This window comes from Eublepharis macularius, chromosome 6, assembly GCF_028583425.1.
Source record: "Eublepharis macularius isolate TG4126 chromosome 6, MPM_Emac_v1.0, whole genome shotgun sequence".
NCBI lineage: Eukaryota > Metazoa > Chordata > Lepidosauria > Squamata > Eublepharidae > Eublepharis > Eublepharis macularius.
The window spans coordinates 55,992,771-56,011,499 of NC_072795.1; the positions used below are offsets into that span (position 1 = coordinate 55,992,771).

General features: G+C 41.9%; 1 protein-coding gene across 3 annotated transcripts in view; it reads left to right on the top strand.

Annotated features, from left to right (window-relative positions):
* Positions 1-18,729, top strand: part of EPHB1 (EPH receptor B1) — a 421,589-nt gene that overhangs the window by 124,184 nt on the left and 278,676 nt on the right. The window lies entirely within an intron of this gene.

The following is an 18,729-nucleotide window of genomic DNA, read 5'->3' on the forward strand; positions in this document are numbered from 1 at the left end:
CCTTTAATTATCTGGGGGAAGAAGGCCATCCTTTCCCTACATGACATTAATGATCATAAAATGGTCTGGACTGCAGGTGGAATCTAATTGGGCAGAAATGGCATGAATAAAGCCGCCCAGATGAAGACTCCAGAACCAGATCTGAGGGGTTCATAACATGAAAACAACAACAACAAAAGCCTTTAATCAATCCCTTATTAATAAAGTGTGCATCCTGTATGCAGGCATTCAGGGCTCTGAAACAGCCTCCGAGACAGGACAGGAATAGGCCGTTGTTGGTGACCATGGGATCTCCCCAAACCCTTGTTTTTCAAATTTACAGCCCCATCTCCCTCTTCCAAATGGAGAAATAACCAAATGTCCTTGAAGGCAATAAAGGCAATTTAGGACAGAGTGCTGATGCAACACTAGGGAACATCGACCATTCGTAAAACGACTTGCATGACTGGAAAGCAGCTAAAAAAAGAGGCTGGAGGCCAAACAATCTATGATGCTGAAGTTCCAGGAGTTCCGTGAGTGTAATTTGGCTTGAAGAAGCTGTTTTAAGGGCCCTTATGTGGGTTGCGGCTGCAGCATCGGGGGACGAGGTTTAACTTCCTCCATGCCATTTGCCTGATCACAAATGACCTCCATGGCCATTTTTAAGCCTTGATGAGGAAAAAAGGACTTCCATGGTGCCTGCCTTTCCCCATTATCAGATCTTAAAATAGCTTGGGAGAAATGCATTTCCAGGAACAGCCCTTGGGGGTCTCCCAGGGCTGAGACCCCCAATCCAGACCATTCCTTCCTGCAGCTGCTATTTAGGACCAAATTAATCACCAGTTATGATGAAACACTCGCAGCATCATGTGTAGCTTTGCATGGATGAAGAGCTTGCTTTTCACTCATGCAAGAACACAGGGCCAATGGACCAAAGGCAATATAAGTTAAGCTCAACCAGCCCTGTCTACAATAAGTGAGGGTGGGGGGGCAGTAACTGACTTGAAGCCTTTTAGGGCCAAGCTACACATGACGAATGACACTTGAATGGCAAGTGGATTGAGTGGAGGGCAAGTGAACAGGGAGAAATACACTTGCTGTTCAAGTGTCATTCGTCATGTGTAGCTTGGCCCTTAGTTTCACACACTAGTCTCCAGGCCATGTTGCACCATAGTCTACGCAGCATTGCAAGTAAGCACTACAGTTTATTCTTCCAGATAAACACATGAATTATGATAGTAACTTTCAAGTGATTTTAATAGAGTTTAGCTTACAGATAACGTTCAGATGTGGAGCTAAACAGCACCTGCAGTTTAGCCTTCTCTCTGATGATCCTCCACTCCCCCCCCCCCCACTTTCTCACTGTCCTTGCCCAAGAATACCTGAGAGGCAGTGGGGTGTGAGAGGGCTTTGACTTCCCCCAGTCCTTCCATTTTTTCTTTACCTCTTGTAGATTGCCATCACTCAAACTCTTCCCTAGTCTTCTGCTTTCCACAGTTTGAGGTGCTGATAGAGGCTGTGTTTGTGTGTGTGTGTGTGTGTGTGTGTGTGTGAGAGAGAGAGAGAGAGAGAGAGAGAGAGAAAGTGGTTATACACCCCATCTTCCCCTGCCTGCTAACTCACCTTAGCCCAGTCAGAAGTTTTTGGTCTCTGCATGGACAAACAGCAAGGCACCCTGCGTGGGATCTTTGAACACAGTCTGAGATCTTTTATAAGGAAAAAAGATCCTTATTGCTAAAATATATCCCTAGAGCACGGGAGCACTGAAATAACTGTATCAAAACATGATGGAGGTGCTACATAACTAAGAAAAAGAAACAAAACATGAGGCAAGTCTCTGGTTTTACCTTGACATTCTGTTCTGAGGAATGGACAAAAGCAAAGTTTTGAAGTAGAAGCTAGTCAAGGTGGACTTCACTCAATTTTATCCTGTTTCCTGGTCCTTGCCTTGTGTGCTTCTACAGAGTGTGCTAAGTTTTTTTTTAACTTCCCTCCCCTCAGCTGGGGGTTTCTCTTTACCTATCCTGGAACTGGGATTGAGTCCCCTTTTGTGTGCTTCCCTTGCACCCTTTCCCAATCATACCAAGGTACAATTTCCCAACTTTTATTGCCCTAACTCAGGATATCCAAAACAGCAATCTAACTTGCTTCTTCCTTGCAGGGGGGGAAAATGGTCATCTCTATCTTGCCCATTTGTCTTCATAAAGAGAAACCATCTCCTCTCAGCTTGAAATCCAAGAAGTTTATGGCTTTGTTCCCAGAAAAGAAGGTGACCTATCTGGACACCTGTGCCTCATCTGTGTTAATTAAGGTATCCTGCATTCCTCTGTCATAATACTCTCCCGGAAAGAGAATTGGGACCATGTGCTACAGATCAGATTATTGGGTACACCGAAAAGGCTTGGTGAGCAGCTGAACAAAGTGGAATTCAAGTGATACACGTGTGACAAGGGATGTGATTGAATTTCTCATCCCTGCAGGGTTTGACTTAAAAGCCCCATTTCATCTTCATGCTTCCCTTGCCTGAATCAAACGCAAGTCTTTATTTTCATGCCATTTTTGTTTCCTTATGTTAGACATTTCCCATTAAAATCAGTTGTTTTGGCATCAATTGCACATAAATTCCGCTCAGCTCTAGAAAAGAGATGACATAATGGGAGAATCCAGAGAGCATATGCTGAAATGTTTAAATAGGTGCAATGGGAACATCAGTGTGCAGATGCTCTCTGAAATCCAAACAGCGGTGGACAAGTTTGGACCAATGTCTTATTCAATAAAGTGTATCCATAAAATAAGGAACTATCAAGACAGTTTAGTATATCCACTGTAAGCAGATAAGAATACCACAACTGTTATGTTTAAACCAAACAAAGAAAGGGAACAAATATATGAAATTTGTTAATAAATAATGTTCATTTAAGGGTGCTAGAAAGTGCAAAAATGAAAAGATGAATGAACAAAAGAGCAGTGTGAAGTTCATATACTACAGTTAACCGGGAGATTCAAAAGCCTTTTTAATGGTCTCAAGTAAAAATTGCTGGGTTGTTCATTTATATTTATATTTAATGGTATCAAGTAAAAATTATGGTGTTGTTCATTCATATTTATATTTATATATAATATCACTATATTCAATTGAACTTACTCTCAGACAAGTGTACATAGGAATGTAGCCATAATTAATTGTTTTGGATACAGATCTACTATTTTCAGTGTATGGATGAGTTTTTAGATTAAATTTCTGTTATATTTTAGTGCCTTTCAGTCATGTCTTTTGCTTTCTATAATACTGTGCAAAATTAGTTCACATATACAGCTTATGAAAATATATCTGAGAAATAGGATAATTAGAAAATTAAGTGACGTCAGAAAGAGGATAAATGCAATTTGGCTACAGATGTTTGGAACAATTGAGAAGTTTGTTAAGTGAAAGGGGGAAAAACTTATACTATGTCTTCCCTTTGGAAATAAATTTAAATTAAATGGAGATAATTTATTTTATGGAACCAGTGAACAAAAAATATTTTCCTAAGCCCTATCGAGAAAGGAAAAAAGAAAGTTTAGATACTATGGCACAAAAGAAAGGTAAGAGAAGAGTACTTAAACATTCAAAATAATAGAAAAAATAGTAAAATATAATTAGAATCGTATAAATTTCATAAATTAATTACTATAGATAAAAGGAGGCATGATCAAAAGCAAAGGAGAAAAAAAGTTTCCGGGAGGGAGGACATTTTATTACAAAATTGAGAAAATGTATTTTTTTTTATTCTTGGAAGGAGTGTGATTGGGGTGGTGAAAATGACCCCTCTGACTGGCAACTGCTTCAGGCCAGTGGTGGCCACACACCGTGTCCCTGAGACTAGGGTGTAGAATGAACTCTGGAAAGGTCCATTGGCAGCTCCAGTGAGATCCAGGCAGTTGGGAAGGCAAGTGAACCTCACTGGCTCTGCTTGGGCACTTGGCAAGGGCTGAACCGTGGCACAGTGTCTGGACCCTTCATCTTCCATCCTGCCTTACAGCTGAGCAGCAGGGAGGAAGCAGCCAGAGGTTACCCTGCCCTAGGGTTGCCATATCCCCAGAGGGACAAACCAGGGCATCGAGGCCGTGGGAGTGGCAGGTACTTATCCCACATGCACACTCATCATGCTGGAAAACGATATCATTCCTGGTGCAACGTGGAAGCGATGGGTCGCGATGGGGCCTGATTCTCTAAAAATTGGCCCCAAACTTAGCACTCCCACATCGTGACACATGCCTCTGCAGTCATACCTCAGGCCTGCCTTCAGCCTCTCCAGTTTCCTCCCTCCTCTGGTGGCTACATGAGGAGAAAAAAGAGGCAGAGGCTGGTAGAGATGGGGGATTTCCTGCTACATCAGGGAATCTGGCAAACCTTCTCTTTCCCAGGGAAGGGGAGGGGTGGTTGGAGGGAATAACAAGGAGGTGTGTTGAAACAACAAGGAGGTTTTCAAAGGGGTGTGGAAAGTGGACATAAGGTAGGGTTTCCAGATCCCTTGACTCCCCCAGCAGGAGATTGGGAGGCTGGCACCTACTTCACTGTGCCCTTTGATCCTGGTTTCGCGTGCACGTGCTCCTGGCTTACAAGTTGATGTCACTTCCTGGAAGTGATGTCACCAAGCTGGTCAAAGGGCAACTTGGGAGTGCTCCCGTGCTCACCAAGGGGCTGGATCGGCCCACTGTGGAGCATGATTCAGCCCAAAACAGGCCCACCGTAGGGTGCATTTCGGCCCAAATCGGCCGCTGTGGGCGCAGGAGTGCACTGGCCACCCGGAGGTGTGCTTCGCCACCCGGGGGGGGGATCCCCCACCCCGGGCAGGAGATTGTCACCCTTAACGTAAGAGCAGGTTAGACCTTCACTCTTGATTGTAGAGGATGAAGGCCAGTGACAGGAGGAGGATAAGAATGAGGATGCCGGCCTAACACTCCCTCCCCTCTCACATCCCAGAGCAAAGGGAGCCAGTGGAGAGCAACATCTGACAGTGTGAGGGTGGGACTTCCACCCCAACCCCTGAAAGAGTTGACAAAAGTCTGATTGGTAAGAATCACAAAAATAATAAAATTTAAAAACACACGTGATTATATTATTTTCAGTAAAGACTGATAACTTGGAAGCTCCATCTCAATTAAATTCATAACCTGTACTTGCCCTTTGGGGCTCTAATGTTGAATGCATCTAGAGCTGAATTTGTGTTGTGAAAATACATTAATTGGCATGCTTGTCCGTTTTACTTAATATTATTAGAAAGGCCTGTTAAGAGTCCTTTTTAAATTGCTTTTTTGCAGTACCGATGCATGTATAATGTGAATTGGCTACATCACTTAATTTCTAGGAAGGACATGTAGATGAATTTAATATATTTGCAGCTGTATTGTGGCTGTTGCGTGCCTGCCTTATATGTTGGTACATCTTTTACCTATACTGAGAGGTCGCAGGAACCCATGACAAATTTGATCCTAGCCAAACTAGAATAGGATTTAATATCTGTATTGTAAAAGAGAAACACGGCATCAATAGCTTCAGATGGGTAGCTGTGTTGGTCTGCAGTAAAAAAGCAAGATTTGGGTCCAGTGGCAACATAAAGACCAGCAAGATTTCCAGAGTATGAGCTTCGAGAGTCAAAGCTCCCTTGACAAGTATCTGATCTAGTTTTTCATTTTGGTTTAATTAAAAAAAAATTAAAAGATGACAAGAAGGTGCAGTTTGCAACAATTGAAATTTCTGAATTGTCTTCAAGGGCAGCTCTACATAAACACTAAAAAAAAAGAAGCGAGTCAGTCACTGTTCTTTATGAAGCACAGTACAATTGTGTTTTGCTTGCTTTTAACAAACCTTTGGGCTAGGATAGTTCTGTCTTACAGATAAAGAACTGATAGAGAAAGAACATCATTCATTCAGGTTTTCCCTAGCCTTCCCAAAACGGAATAGATTATTTGAACTCATGTCTTCCTGCACCAAGTCCACTGAACCAGAATAAAAGCTTTAAAAGGAAAGGGAAAAAATTCTAATTTGTGTTCCATGCAGGGTCATTTGTGTAGTACTAGAGTGATTGAAGGGACTGCATTGATGGACAGAGTTTGATCACAATATGTAATCAGGGGAGGCCAGTGGCTGCTTCACATGTGGAATTTTTTTTCACCTGAATATGCATGTATGTTGGGAAATTATGTGGACTATCTGTTTTGTGGCATGTACAGCTGTGACACATGACCAAATACACATACATGCAACAATGCATGGCAACAATGTACAGGCAACAGAAGACAGTGTAATTTCAGACTGCTTTTAATTAACTTACTTTTCCTTACTCTCAGTCTTACACTGTGTTTTTAAATTCTGGGAGCTTTTGTGTATTCGTATTATTGTTATTTTATTTACCTTGTAAACCATCTTGCGTTCCTGCATGGTGGAAAGATGGCTGATCAATGTTTTTTAAAAATGTGGCAGCCCATCTTCTTACTAGGACTAGCCAATAGCAAGAAACATGCAATCTTGCAACTATTATGCTGGTTGTGGATAAGTATCTGAGCTCAATTCAAAGTGCTGGTTCTTACCTTTAAAATCTTCATGACCTGGGATCCACACATCTGAAGAACCACTTCTCCCTGTAGGGATCCCCCCACGTGAAATATACTCTTCCACAGTCGTCCTTGCTTGTTATGACCCTGCCAATTTCACATTCCTCATATGCTTTGTTCACCGAGGCACTGATGGTACGGTTTCTGGAAGTAGTACATCCCTAGTGGCTTTCTGACACGTGACAAAGTTTATCTTGATTTCAGTAAGGCTTTTGATAAAGGTCCACATAATATCCTTGTTGACAAGTGGGTAAAATGTGGTTTGTATCCTATTATTGTTAGGTGGAGCTGTAATTGGTTGGCAAACCGTATCCAAAGAGTGCTTGTGAATGGTTCCTCATCCTCTTGGAGAAGAGTGACAAGTGGAGTGCCTCAGGGATTTGTCCTGGGACCTGTTCAACATTTTTATAAATGAAGGAATAGAGGGAACGCTTATTAAATTTGCAGATGATAGTAAATAGGGAGGGGTAGCAAATGCAGTAGAAGTCAGAGTAAGGATACAGGATGATCTTGACAGGCTGGAAAATTGGGCTAAAACAAATAAAATGAATTTCAACAGAGATAAATGCAAAGATCTGCATTTTGGTAAGAAAAATCAAAGGCATAATTATAGGATGGGGGAGACTTATCTTGGCAGTAGTATGTGCGAAAAGGATCTAGGGCTCTTAGTAGACCATGAACATGAGTAAGCAGTGTGATGTGGTAGCTAAAAAGGCAAATGTGATTTTGGGCTGTGTCAACAGAAGCATAGTGTCCACATAATGCTCTAGTCTGCTCTGGTAAGACTTCACCTAAAGTTTGGGGTTGGCACATCTAGTATGTAACTGAGCTATGGATGTGTGTGAAAGTTGGAGTCCTAAATTACAGTGAAACAGAGGAAGCATAAGTTTGGATACTCATTGGCTGTATTTTTTAAGGTCTACTAATGCTAATTCATCAGAAATTTCATTTATGGTCAAGTAGCAAGCACACATCCAATATGAAAAGTAAACATTGTATGATACCTCCTACCATTTCTGGAATACATGGATAAATATAATAAATAATACTTTGTTTGGGTGGCAGGTTGGTGTTTAGAGCACTACTATTAGGGAGACACCCTCTAGTCCTCCCCTTGTCTTGTATGTGATCAGTCTCTGAAGGACAAGAATGATAGACAGCCTTTATTGGATGGCTTAGATAATGACATGTATGAACTGTTGGAATAATGACAGCTGAATAGCATGGCTGATATTGCCATGGTTACCAGCCAAGCTTTCCCTCAATTCTTCTTCTCCCCCTCCAAATTTGTGCGTGTGTGTGTGTTGTTGTTGTTGTTGTTGTTGTTGTTGTTGTTGTGTAGGCTTCTAGGATAGTGAGGGGGAGGGGACCAGGAGGTGGAACAGTCCATTATAGTCCTTTTAAATCTCCCAGCTGGAAATGTTTTAAATCTCAACAGAGATGGAGAAAAACACTGTCTTAATCCCCAGCTCCCTGTGAATTATTTAAAGGGATCTTGTTGGAACAATGAATTTGTCACTGTTGCAGTGTCAACAGCAGAGGCAGCTGTCGGGATGACTCTGGGGTTTTGCCACAGGTAGGAGCTGGTGCATTGGGGTGGGGAAAACATTTGCAGGCCTTTCAGAAAGGGACTGTTGAGATCCACAGGGCTGTACAGATTGCTTCTTTGGAAACAAAAATGCTTCGTGCATTTCCTTTGCTTTCCTTTGCAGAGCATGGGAGACCGAGGTTGTGTCTCCATCTATGGCAGCGCTGATGCAATCAAGGGGGAGCACTACCTCTTAGCAGAAAGTAACTGTTTAAAAGAAGAACAGTGGGTACAAGCAAACCCAGCACAGATGCCACTCTTGATATATCAGTCTGCTATTGATGTTATGCTCATCCAGATTCTGGATTGTGTACATTGCTTCAAACAGTTCCAGTTTCTTGGGAGGAATGCACATTGGTGCACATCTAGTATGTAACTGAGCTATGGATGTGTGTGATGGTTGGAGTCCTAAATTACAGTGAAACAGAGGAAGCATAATGTGAAGCTAATTTGGCATAGTCTCAACCCCATCCATCTACCCGACTTAACCCAAGTGGCCTCTAAATGCAACAATTTCAGCTCCCTTGAGATAAACAGAAAAAGAACAGTAACTTTTATTTAATCCCAGGGATAGGATATAAGAGGTTATGAAAATATATATATAAACTATTTACAGGTGTAACATAGTCTTGCTGGGTCCATTCATTTATAAAGTTACAGTTGATAATTTAGGAGTTGTGAGATCAGTTAGCACTGCAGCCAAGTTTTCTCCAGAGACTAGATGCCAAGACACCACAGTCTCCTATCAAAGGAATTCTTTCAGCCCTTTTCTCTGTAGGCACAGTCTTCTCCACCTAGGGTTGCCAGGTCCCTATACTCTCCTGGTGGAAGGAGGGTGGGACTTGGCACTTACCTTGAGGTGCTGATGCAATGATGTCACTTCCAGGAAGTGATGTCATCGCACCAGCAGTGGACTTGCTCTCTCACTTTGAGTGGGACCTATTCAGCCTGTTGTGAGCCAAAATTGACCCCCGTGAAGCATGGGAACATGCCCACCACCGGGCGTGATGACATCACTTGAGGAAGTGGCATTGTTGCACCCGCTGGGAGTATGCCTACTGTGCACTTGCCTGGGAGGTTCCTTGCCTCCCAGGCCCATTCCCTGCACCTCCCCCCTCCACTGACCAGGTAAGTGGGGGGGGGGGCAGAGGCTAAGAGTGGAGGACCCCAACTGGATAAATGCGATTCCCTGTCTCCAGGTGTTGTCACCTGCACTCACTCAAAAGGCAGACTCAGAGACCTGAAGTCTCCTGAGACAGAATCTCTCTCACCTAATTCTCTGGAGACCCAAACACTGTCTAACACTTCCCCTTCTCATTGGGCTCCTCCACCCCTTCCATGGGTCCTGATTGGCTGCCAGCTGCTCTGTTCTCATATCAAACAGGACTAAAGGGGATTGGTGTTTGCTTGACTGTCACAATTTGTACTTAAGAACCAAAGTTCTTCCACCACTGCAAAATCCGTAAGTTAATATTGGAAAAAACAAACAAACGTATTTAATTCAGGCTTATCCTTCCTGCCTACTTTCTTCTCTTTTGCTTGACCTTTCTCATTGGTCCTTTCTACACAGACATTTTTTAGCAGTTCAGATTCCATTCTGCTTCCCATGATCTCCAGAGTTATGGGATACAGAATTGAATTTTGTCTATTTTTCCCTCGAGTTTCCCCCCTGTGGACATACCACAACTTTTTTTGACAGTGCTTCCAAGTTGCTGCTGGTGCGTCATATGTATGTGCAGAACTCTTACTCCCTTTCTGCTTCTACTCTCCCCCCTTTTCTTTCCCTTAGAGCTGATTGGTCAGCTGCTTGCTGGTAATCACTCCCACCCTCCTCTGCTCTCTTTCCTCTTTTTTGCCATTTTTAAAAATTAAGCAAATGGGGTAATAATGCTGGAATGTCACTGCAATTATATTCCTTCTCATTTCTAAATTCTTAATCTAAACAACTCTACCTAAATCTTGGCTAACACACAGAGAAGTTTACAGAGAAGGATCGTAGTGCTGCATCCTCCTCTCTCAAACAGCTGTAGAAACCGCTCTCTCCCTCTTCAGCTCTCCAAATTCCTTTTCCGCTTTTGTTTTTTTAATTAAACAAATAGGGTCGTAACGCTGAAACATTACTGCACTTCCTTCTCATTTAAAAATTCTTTATCTAAAAAACTCATCTTGTCTGGCACACAGGGAAGTTTTCAGAGAAGGATCGTAGCGCTGCGTCCTCCTCTCTCAGATGGCTATGGAAGCACCTCCCTTCCTCCCCACCTCTCCACACGGGTCTTTCATTTTTATTTTTCTTTAGCATCAGGAGAAGCCTGAAATAAGCCCCATGCAAATGAGCATCCAATCCTCCCCTGCCTTTTAGGGGAGAGTTGCAAGGCTGTGAGACATTCCTGTATTCTGCCCCTTTAAGCACAATGTGTGTTCTGTTCCCTGATGGTAATCCACATTCCCCAGTTGTCACTTCTTGGTTTCCTTTTCTTTTCCTTTCTTTACAACTGGGGCTCATGTTTGAAATTAAAAAAACTGTTGGGCACAAGATGCCCAATCAGCGAATACAGGTATAGGGATGAGGGAAGTAGTGGTGAACAAACTGGCCCCCAACATTGCAATATTACTATGCATAAACTGAAATTTTAAAAAATGACATCAGCTCCAGGACCAACAAAAGGCGGCTTGAAACAGATGCTTCTCAACTCATCAGGAATAAGAAAGCAGATGCCAAATTGCCTTGAGGTTGTGCAGTGCAGAATGCTGGGAGCCCAAACTGATTCAGTGCTGATCGGCATGAATACTCAGTAGAGTGGGCTTAAAGTGTGCTGTGTGAAATGGGCCATTATTTCTTTCTTAAGCTTTGTCTTTTGCAAAACTTAAGTACTTGCTGTTCTACAGTCCTGTTAACCTAGTATTTAGTGTCCTCTAATTCTAATCAATTTCTTGAATAATCACCCCCTAACTTTCCTTCTTTAAGAGTAGGCTGCTTCATCTCAGACCCACTTCTCCCTTCACCTGACATTTATACTTTCCAATTGTCTTGCCGCAGTGAAATGTCCTCCCATCTCCACACTACCAACTAGGATTCCCAGCATTTGTATCTGTCTTGCCTTTTGTCTTTAAAATAGCCAAACACCCACAAATCGAACAGGTAAAACTTTCCCCATTGCCTTATATCCATGCTGAGAAAAGCTTTAACTGCTAAATTTTCTGGCATTCAGTTGCTGTTCAGGATACAGGTGCAGGGCGAAGAAAAAAAATCTGGTCATTGTACTGTTAGTGAAACTCCCCTCCTCCACCTCTATGTCTTCTAAACAATATCCTTGTTTCTGTTCCTTCTTCTGTGTTGTACATCACATCCTCTCGGTCCTTTAAACTCCATACATGCCACTGTCTCTCCTGTCCTCAACAAAGATTTTTCTTCTCCTCCTATTAGTGTCACATTTACCTTCTCCTCAGATTTCTTAAATGAGTTGCCTGCAGTTAATGTATCCTTTTCTCATTTTCTCTTTTCTTAGTTTTTCAGCTTAGATTTTGTCATCTCCGTTATTTATTTCTTTAGAAAATGTCTATACTGACTGTTTAGAGAACTGCTTGAGGTGGCTCATAAAGTAAAACAAGATAAAATCATGAAAATGAACAAACTCATAGCCTAAAAATAGCATTAAAACCCCACAGCATAAAAACTGTGCTCTGCAAAAATTACTGATGATCTACATATTACTCAGCTTGAGGGTTTTCATTTGTCCTCATTTTACAAGACCCCATGGCGGCTTTTTAAAACACACTTTAACTACTTCAGAATTTGTAGGTGTTAGAGCGAGTGTTAAACTACGCTGCGGAATTAAACGCCGAGCTGGTCAGAGAGGCAAAAACTTTATTTGAGGAAGTTACATACTTGAGGAAAGGGGGAGAGATAGATCCTAGCTATCTGACTACATCTTGCAGAGACAGATAAGAAGTGTGGCAGGAGAGAGAAGAAGCAGGATATTGCCCTGTTTAGCCCAATAGGAGACAAGACAAGGAAATGACCCCCAGGAAACAAGAGAGGTGCTACTCTCACTGTCCTAACCAAGTGATCCTTGCTGCCCCCTGCGTGGTAGGCTCTTCTTACTTCTTGCTGCTGCAGTACACCAGACATTGTTATTTCTAACACCCCTTCTCAATGTCTAGTGTACAAAGTCCACAAAGTTCAGTCTTTCTCGTAGACTTTGAAATTTCTCTTTGGCAAGTGGCTTGGTGAGGATGTCTGCTATCATTTCTTCTGTAGGGCAGTACTGTAGCTCAACAAGTCCATCTTCTTCCATATTTCTCACAATGTGATTCTTTATGTCAATGTGCTTGGTTCTTGATCCAATTCTTTCTGTATTTGCAAGCTTTATGCAAGATTGATTATCTTCAAAGAGTTGTATAGGTTTGGGTTCATTTATCCCAAAGTCTTCTAATAGTTGTAGAATCCACTTGAGTTCTTGGCATGCTTCTGCTGCTGATATGTATTCAGCTTCTGTAGTTGATGCCGCTACTAGGTCTTGCTTTCTGCTTGTCCAACTGATTGCTCCTCCACCATAAAAGAATACTCGTCCACTGGTAGACTTTCTGTCTGTGATGTCTTCTGCCCAGTCAGCATCCATGAATCCCACTAGTCTGGGATTGTCGCTTGCTGGTAGCTTGAGCTTCAATTGTGCAGTACCTCTCAGGTATCTTGCCAGTCTTTTGACTGCTTGCCAGTCATTCACACTTGGTGATGCACTTTTCCTGCACAGTATTCCAACTGCTGCTGCTATGTCAGGTCTGGTCACTGTACTTATGTAGAGCAGTTTTCCAATTGCTTCTCTGTACACTTTGATGTTTCTCAGAGGTTCATTGTTTCCACTTTGTTTCAGGAAGTCTGTTTCCATTGGAGTACATGTTGGTTTTCCATCTTTCATGTCCATGTAGTCTAGGAAATCCATGATCTTTTGTTTTTGATTGAGAAGATAGCTTCCATCTTCCTCTCGCTCTATTTGAACTCCAAGGTAAAAGCTGACATTTCCAAGACGCTTTACTTCAACCTCTTGGTTCAGGTGCTGAATTATTTCATCACAATCTTGTTGATCTTCATAACAAAGAAGAATATCATCTACATAAATCAGGATAAAATTCCATTTGTTGTCTTTCTTTCTTGAGTACAGGCAGCGTTCTGCCCCGCCTTGCTTGAATCCTTCTTTGATGAGCATTTGGTTCAGTTTCTGATTCCAGGCTCTTGCAGCCTGTTTCAGTCCATAAATGCTCTTCTGCAGTTTGCATACAAGTCCTCTGTCTTTGGACTGTTCAAATCCAGGAGGCTGTGTCATATACACATCTTCTTCCAGCTCTCCATGAAGAAAAGCAGTTTTCACATCCAGATGCTCCACATGCATCTTCCTTGCGGCTGCTATGCTCAGTAGTGTTCTTACTGAAGTGTGTTTCACTGCTGGTGCGAAGGTTTCATCATAGTCTTCTCCATACTTCTGGGAATATCCCTTTGCAACTAGTCTTGCTTTGTACTTTTGTACTTCTCCATCTGCATCAAGTTTGGTTTTGAAAATCCATTTGCATCCTACTGTCCTTTTTCCAGGTGGTAGTTCTGTGAGAATCCATGTCTTGTTCTGGATCAGAGAGTCAATTTCTTCTTTAGCAGCTTTTCTCCATTTCTCTGCTTCTCTTGCTGGCATTCCTTCTATGTCTTCCCAGCTAGAAGGTTCTGGTACAGCTTCTGTTTTTGCCAGGTAAGAGAATTTCAGTGGTGGAACTCCTTTGTTTGTTCTGTCTGAGCGTCTGACACTTGGCTCTGCTTCCCCTTCTCTTTCTGTGGGCTCTGCAGGTGTCTCTTGCGTCTCAGTCAGGTCCCAGAGTTGCACAATCTCTGGCTGCTGTGCTGCATCAGCTTCCTTTGGTGTAGACTCTCTGGTGTCAGGCTTGCTTGCCTTCTCTTCTTCATCAATGTGCACCACATGGCGGATCTTCACCGTGTCTGTCTCTGGGTTGAGGATTCGATATCCCTTGCATCCCAGTGCATATCCAACAAATATGCCTGCTTCTGTTCTGAGATCCATCTTAGACCTCTTTTCCTTCGGAACATAAGTGTAGGCCTTTGATCCAAACACTCTCAGATGCCTTACATTGGGCTTGCGGTTGTACCACAGTTCAAATGGTGTGCTGCTTGCACCCTTTGTAGGTAGCATGTTCTGCAGATAGGCAGCAGTGTTGATAGCTTCTCCCCAATATTTTTGAGGTAGCTGTGCTTCTTGCAGCATGCTCCTGCACATCTCTGTGAGAGAACGATTTTTCCTCTCTGCTATCCCGTTGAGTTCGGGGGTGTATGGCACGGTCAGGTGATGCTCTATTCCTTCAGCTGCTAGGAAGCTTGTCATCTCCTTCCCCGCGTACTCGCCTCCATTGTCTGTGCGGATAGCCATTGGTTTTCTCTGGAATCTGTTCTGCACCATTGCTAGGTACATCTTGAATTTTTCCAGTACTTGGCTCTTTTCCTTGAGCAGGTAAATCACAGTAAATCTTGAAAAATCATCAGTAAAAGTCAGAAAGTACTTACTTCCACTGGGTGTTACTGTTCCCATGGGTCCACAGACATCACTGTGAATCAGCTCCAGTGGTCTTGTCGTCTGCTTCTCACTCTGTTTGGTGAAAGAAGGTCTTGTGCCTTTGGCTTGAATACAGCAAACACATTTCTCTGCATCAGGACATTTTCTCATTTGCAAATCATTAGTCAGATTCTGCCTTTCAAGCTGATATATATAATCCATATTAGCATGTCCAAGCCTTCTATGGATAAGACTAGTACAATTCTTGTGAGTGCACTTTTCAATTAAATTCACTGCGCCTTCAGAGCAATCCAGCATATACAGGCCATCCTCTAATGTGCCTTGTGCAATTAATTCACCTTCATTGCTAATAAAACATTTCTCTCCTTTGAATACAGTCTCAATTCCTCTTTTGGCCATTGCAGAAACCGATATTAAATTAGATTTAAGTTCAGGTACGTATAGACAATCAGTGATCTGCACTTCTCTAGTTTGGCCACTGGGTAGTGCACAACATGCAGATACGGTCCCTTGTCCCGGAGCCGTTAAAGCCTCTCCATTTGCTGTATACAATTTGTCGTGGCTTTCTTTCATCTCATTAAAAAACTTCTCTTGATTGCAAAGATGGTTAGTACATGGACTGTCAATTGCCCATTTGCATATGCTTTGATCATTTTTACCAACATTTAAACAATTGTTATCAGATCTGCTTTTCTTTTGACCATCGGCATTAGGTGACTTAATGGCTGCATTAGCATTCCTAAAGCCTTTTGTTCCCGTCCCTCGTGTCGGCGGGTTGCTTACTCTCTGTGAATCACGAAACCAACAGTCTTCCTTTAAATGTCCTTTCTTTCTGCAGACGCTGCAGGAGAAATCCCTTCTTGAACTGACTCTTAAAGCTAGCTCTCTTGGCTCACTTATATGATCCAGTTTGCTAAAACTTTCCTCTTGCAGTCTTGCAAGTACATAGTTTAAGCTTAAATTTTCTCTCATTTCCAAAACATGTACAATGCTTGCATAAGATTGAGGAAGACTAGACAGCAAAATTATAGCTAGATCCTCATCCTGGATCTCCTTTCCAAGGGATCTTAATTTCTGTGTTAATTCCATGAAATTTGCAATATGATCTTTCAGTTTTTCCTGAGGCTTCATCTCAATCCGATACAATTGCCTCATTAGCAAAATTTTAGTTTTAATTGATTCTTGACGGTTTATTTCTAGAAGAGACGTCCACATTTGTCTAGAAGTGGGCTCATGAATTACTCTTATCAATTGTTTATCACTTAAAGCATTAATGATAATAGATCTTGCCTTATTGTCGTGCTTGACACATTTGGCTTCCTTCTGAGGATCTCCAGTCGGTTTTTCATCTGTTATTGCAGACCAGACGTCCGGTTGAATAAGATGGGCTTTTATTCTTTCTGCCCAAAGATCATAGTTCCTCCCGTCGCCTAGTCGGTCGATCTGGAACCCCTGCTGTGCACTGTAGGAGTCAGCCATCTTTCCTCTATTGTCTGCCCTCTGTGCTTTAGCCTGCGGCTACAGCAGAACTTTTATTGCTCTCTCTTAACTTCAGCTTGCGTTAATTGCCTCTGTGGCCCATTACTCTGTTAGAGCGAGTGTTAAACTACGCTGCGGAATTAAACGCTGAGCTGGTCAGAGAGGCAAAAGCTTTATTTGAGGAAGTTACATACTTGAGGAAAGGGGGAGAGATAGATCCTAGCTATCTGACTACATCTTGCAGAGACAGATAAGAAGTGTGGCAGGAGAGAGAAGAAGCAGGATATTGCCCTGTTTAGCCCAATAGGAGACAAGACAAGGAAATGACCCCCAGGAAACAAGAGAGGTGCTACTCTCACTGTCCTAACTAAGTGATCCTTGCTGCCCCCTGCGTGGTAGGCTCTTCTTACTTCTTGCTGCTGCAGTACACCAGACATTGTTATTTCTAACAGTAGGGACTTTTCCAGGTAGTCAATTCCAAGTTTGCCTCTAATTCCGGCATGTTCTTGTTCCAGAGTCTAGGTGTGAAAGGCAAGAACAAACTTTGTGGCTCATTGGTACATCTTAAGTATCATCAAATGTTTTCAGTAAGTTACCCATGTCACCCAAACCAAAAAGGATAGGCTAGAAAATATCCATAGAGAGAATTACTTTTAAAAATTGTATATGTATTATTTATTAATTAATTATTTATATTGATTTCATGGTTTATTGATTAATTGTTTTATTTGCACTTATGATTTCTTAAGATGATTTCTTAACTTGATTTAGATCAAAGTATTTATTCCAGAAAATCAGTACTCATGGATATGTGCAAGTATCTGATGATGATTGTGGTGGTGGTGGTAGTGATGGGATGAGATCTAACAAGGGAGAAAAAGCAGACTGGGGTGCTAATTCTAGGTAGTTAGACATGTCAATTTGGAATTTACTCTTAAGCAAACTTTCTTAGGGATAAGCCAATCTGCCCCTTGAACTGTGGGTCTTGAGCATTTACTTATTGGTAGATGTATTTTGGGGTAGTCCAGTTACCTTTTTTTTTTGGACCAGAAGCTCCTCTGTCTCTCAGTTTAAATGACTGTAGGTTAAAACAGATAGGCATCCAAATGCTCATCCTGTTGTAGATGCAGTCTACACAGGTATTCTTTCAAAGGAACGTGCATTGAATACACTTTAAGTATGCATTCTTCTGAAAGCAATGGAGTGCAAATAGACCACATATGGTCTTGATCCTCAGAGCCCCTGAGGATGGTCAGTTTATAAATCGAATAATAAATAAATAAAAAATAAAAAATGTACATTTGTTTAATCATCCAGTTTACTTTTTGGCCCTTGGAATTACATGAGGGTGTTATCCAAAGATTAACAGATCCTTAGGTAGGAGCTATATTGGGCTCTGAAACTTAATTTAGAGTGGAAAACTTTGAGCTTGATGGAGACATACTCTAAAGTGTGTTTTCCCCCATGCCTTACTTAAAGAGTTCTTGAAACTATGGGAATGAATCCTTTTATCATTTTAGGAAATGGGCCCCAATTTGTTTACCCCTTTGCAGTTAAACTCTTATGGAGGAGCAATTAATTTTGAAGGGAAATGTTCTCAGTTGCACCTCCTCCAAACTCTTTTTCTTAAAACTGGGAGGAGGAAAGTGTCACCCCTGTTTAAAGACTGGGAGGGGAAGAATGCATGTTGACATTTGTATCCCATCACTTCATATGATCCTTTGAATTGTGAGGGTATGTAATATTAGATTCACATCCAAATGCACATCTGGATACAGCAGCAGCCTGTCCAACTTGCATTGTGGGATCACAGTTCTTGATCCAGCAAATAATAGGCATGCAGACATTTGTTTAGTTCATTAATCTCTTTAGTTGGATCAGGCTATGAAGGGGAGAGGATGGAGAGGAAGAATAAAAGAAGGAATTATTTTTCTTATATGCCTCTCCTCTATTCTCTTTCTTTTTTGGGTAAAGGGAATCACCTTTTAAAAATAATAAATGTTCTCTTGATCTTTTTAGGTAAAGAGAGAACATTTCCTTCATACTACCCAGTGGTCCTTATGGCTGAGTAGGGTTCTGAGCCCAGGCCTAAAGCTACATATAAACTAACTATAAATGAAGTCTAAATTATCAAAGTGATAAATTCAGACTATAAAAATGTCACATCTGCCAGTGTTTCTTTATGATTTGAACAAAAACATGACCCAGCTTTGTCACAAGCTATTCTTCAAGAAAGTATTCTCCTTTGATTGACCAATGGCAATTTCACCACTTTCTTTGCTTCCCTCCAGTCTCCTGTGGTAGTGCTGCAGTCATGCTACACAATGGGTTTCCCTAAAGCTCCCTTGTAAGAGTCAAATAACAGACTTGTAGTGTGATCCTGAACAGAGTTGCATCCTTCTAAGTCCATTGAAGTAACTGGGCTTAGAAGGGTGTAACTTTGCTTAAAAAGGTAAAGGCAAGTCCCTTGTGCAAGCACCGAGTCATTACTGACCCATGGGGGGGACATCATATCAC